Source organism: Ictalurus punctatus, chromosome 21, assembly GCF_001660625.3.
Source record: "Ictalurus punctatus breed USDA103 chromosome 21, Coco_2.0, whole genome shotgun sequence".
NCBI classification, from domain to species: domain Eukaryota; kingdom Metazoa; phylum Chordata; class Actinopteri; order Siluriformes; family Ictaluridae; genus Ictalurus; species Ictalurus punctatus.
Window position 1 is genome coordinate 183,184 of NC_030436.2, and position 4,317 is coordinate 187,500.

Genomic DNA, 4,317 nt, shown 5'->3' on the forward strand with positions numbered 1-4,317 from the left:
CAAATTAATTAACCAGTTATTAATTTGTCTATAAGTTTAAAAAAAAAAAAAAAAAAAAAAAAAAAAAAAAAAAAAAAAAAAAAAAAACTTAGCAGACCTCTTCAGGACTTTGTCCTGAAAGGCCCTGTCTAGTGTCATTCAAGTACATACAGCGGGGAGATAAGTATTGGACGCGTCAACATTTCTTTTTTTTCAGTAAATATATTTCCAATGAGGTTATTCATATGAAATTTTCACCAGACATCAGTATTAACTCAAGAAATCCACAAATATAAAGAATTCACAACATTAACGTCCATAAATGAAGTTATGTGTAATAAAGTGGAATGACACGGGGGAAAAAAGTATTTAACACGCTAAGGAAAAGCAGTTTTCCAAGGCAAGGTAAAGAACCAGCTGAAATCCGTAAGTAATTATACCCCTATCTGTGTAAATTAATATCAGCTGGGTTAGTAAATTGATGGTCTATAAAAAGGCTTTTCAATACCAAGGTGACACACAAAAAAGGTGTCATGATTGGCAAAAGCAAAGAGCTCTCCCAAGACCTTCACAACCTTATTGTGAGACATATTGATGGAATCGGATACAAACGTATATCAAATCTTCTGAATCTTCCAGTAAGCACCATTGGGGCTGTTATTCACAAGTGGAAGCAACATCACTCCATCATCAACCGACCACGCACAGGAGCTCCTCACAAGATTTCTGATCAGGGAGTCAGAAGAATAATCAGAAGAATAGCCCAAGAGCCAAGGACCACTCGGAAAGACCTCCAGAAACACTTGGAGGCAGCAGGTGCCATCGTCACAGAGAAAACAATAGGCAGTGCACTCCACTGCTCACGCTCACCCGCAAGACTCCGTTACTAAAGAAAAGGCATGTTGAAGCTCGTTTAAAGTTTGCTACAACTCATCTGGACAAGCCTATGAGATACTGGGAGAGTGTACTCTGGTCAGACGAGAGCAGAATTGGACTTTTCGGCTGTTATACTACACACCATGTTTGGAGAAGAAATGGCACTGCACATCACCCTAAAAACACTACACCAACAGTGAAGTGTGGAGGTGAAGCATCATGGTGTGGGGCTGTTTTTCATCACATGGTACTGGCAAACTTCATATAATTGAAGGAACGATGAATGGAGCCCTTTACTGGGAGATTCTTTAGAAGAATCTGCTGCATCCACCAGGATGATGAAGATGAGACATGGGTGGAGCTTCCAGCAGAACAATGGTCCAAAGCATACAGCAAAGGAAACTCTCAAGTGGTTTCAGAGAAAGAAAAAAAATCAAGGTGTTAGAATGTCCCAGCCAATCACCTGACTCGAATCCAATTGAACAAGATTTAAAGACAATATGTTTAGAAGAACGGACCAAAATCACACCTGAATACTGCGACCATTAATCTCTTCATACAGGAAGCGTCTTGAAGCTTCATTACAAACAAAGACTTCTCCATTAAGTATTAAATACACTTCAGTTAGTGTTTTCAATACTTTTTTACTGTCATTCTGCTTTATTACACATAACTTCATTTATAGACTTTAACGTTGTGAATTCTTTATATGTGCGGATTTCTGGAGTTAATTCTGATGTCTGGTGAAAATTTCATGTGAATAACCTCTTTAGAAATATATTTACTGAAGAAAATGTTGACACATTCAATACTTATCTCCTCCACTGTACAAAGAAAAATCACATGTTCCAAAAATTTTTATTTGCATAAGCGAATGAATCAGGAATAAATAATATTCCCTGTCCACCTTAATTTACATGAAATATGGTTGTTTATAACTCCCTCATTGGCTAATTTGACTGACAAGGCAAAAAGTTTTTCTGGGTTAATACAGGGATCAATTATTTTATTTTCGTGAGGATTGCTCATTTGTAACCCTGTCAAATGCCTGCTGAACACTGGCTGATGACAGCCATGCTTTTAAGAGCCCAGGTTGTCATAAATAAAACTAATTAATAAAAGTGTGTTGGAAGCAGGAAAAATGGGTATGCATAAAAATCTGAACGACTTTGTCAAGGGCCAAATTGGGCTAGACAACTGGGTCAGAGCATCTCCAAAACAGCAAGTTTGTGGGGTGTTCCTGGTATGCATTGCTTAGTACCTACAAACAGTGGTCCAAGGAAGGACAACCAAAGAACCAGCACCAGGGATCTTGCACTGATTTAAAGGTCCAGTACATCGTTGAAAGATTTAAATGAAGGTGAGTTGACAAAAAAAAGTGTATATTTCACAGAAAAATATATTTGTAGAGTAGTATGTTTCATATCCAGTTAATGTTAATATATAAAAGTTTATTTTATTTATTACAAATTTGATGTCAGTGATGAAGTAGAAATGCTTTTGTTTGTCGAGAGTGAATGCGAGACTAACAGGGTTTTTTTTTTTTAGATTTCAGTCAATGTTATGAATTAATAACATTCAATAAGAATAATCTTACTTTGATCTTCAGAATTTAGTTCATGTGTTAATGTTAATTAGAGTAATGTGTTTTCTGTTTATGAGACCAGTTACTGTCAAACAACTTGCTGAAATGGAGAGAATAAAGTTTTTATTTGCATTTCATTCAGAATTGTGGAATGAATTATTACTAATTTAAAAGACGGCTTAAAAAGCAGAACTATCGGTATCGACTGAGAAATTTAGTATCGGTGCATCTGTCTCTCTATGTATATACACACACACACACACACACACATAGATATGTATATATACAGTGCATCCGGAAAGTATTCACAGCGCTTCACTTTTTCCACATTCTGTTATGTTACAGCCTTATTCCAATATGGATTAAATTGATTATTTTCCTCAAAATTCTACAAACAATACCCCATAATGACAAAGTGAAACCTTACCTGTGGTAAATTCAGTTGATTGGACATGATTTGGAAAGGCACACACTTGTCTATATAAAGTCCCACAGTTAACAATGCATGTCAGAGCACAAACCAAGCCATGACGTCCAAGGAATTGTCTGTAGACCCCCGAGACAGGATTGTATTGAGGCACAGATCTGGGGAAGGGCACATAAACATTTCTGCAGCATTGAAGGTCCCAATGAGCACAGTTGCCTTCATCATCCGTAAATGGAAGAAGTTTGGAACCAGCAGGACTCTTCCTACAGCTGGCCGCCCGGCCAAACTGGGCGATCGGGGAGAAGGGCCTTAGTCAGGGAGGAGACCAAAAACCCAATGGTCATTCTGACAGAGCTACAGCGTGTCTCTGTGGAGAGAGGAGAACCTTCCAGAAGAACAACCATCTCTGCAGCACTCCACCAATCAGGCCTGTATGGTAGAGTGGATAGATGGAAGCCACTCCTCAGAAAAAGGCACATGGCAGCCAGCCTGGAGTTTGCCAAAAGGCACTTGAAGGACTCTCAGACCATGATGAAACAAAGATTGAACCCTTTGGCCTGAATGACAAGCATCATGTCTGGAGGAAACCAGGCACCAGTCACCACCTGGCAAATACCATCCCTACAGTGAAGCATGGTGGTGGCAGCATCATGCTGTGGGGATGTTTTTCAGCGGCAGGAACTGGGAGACTAATCAGGATCAAGGGAAAGATGAATGCAGCAATGTACAGAGACATCCTTGATGAAAACCTGCTCCAGAGCGCTCTGGACCTCAGACTGGGGCGAAGGTTCATCTTCCATCAGGACAATGACCCTAAGCACACAGCAAAGATAATGAAGGAGTGGCTATAGGACAACTCTGTGAATGTCCTTGAGTGTCCCAGCCAGAGCCCAGACTTGAACCCGATTGAACATCTCTGGAGAGATCTGAAAATGGCTGTGCACCGACGCTCCCCATCCAACCTGATGGAGCTTGAGAGGTCCTGCAAAGAAGAATGGGAGAAACTGCCCCAAAATAGGTGTGCCAAGCTTGTAGCATCATTCTCAAAGACTTGAGGCTGTAATTGGTGCCAAAGCTGCTTCAACAAAGTATTGAGCAAAGGCTGTAAATACTTATGTACATGTGCTTTTTTGTTTTTTATTTTTAATAAATTTGCAAAGATTTCAAACAAACTTCTTTCATGTTGTCATTATGGGGTATTGTTTGTAGAATTTTGAGGAAAATAATGAATTTAATCCATGTTGGAATAAGGCTGTAACAAAACAAAAAGTGAAGCGCTGTGAATAACCTGGAAGACCCTCTAAGATTAGCGGTTGTGTCCATCTTAGATGCAGTAGGGATTAATCAGAATGTAATCGGGCCTACTCATAATGGTGGTTACACTCTTGACCTCATACTAACATACGGACTAAGTATAGAAAATATTATCATTTTTCCGCAGTCTGAAGTT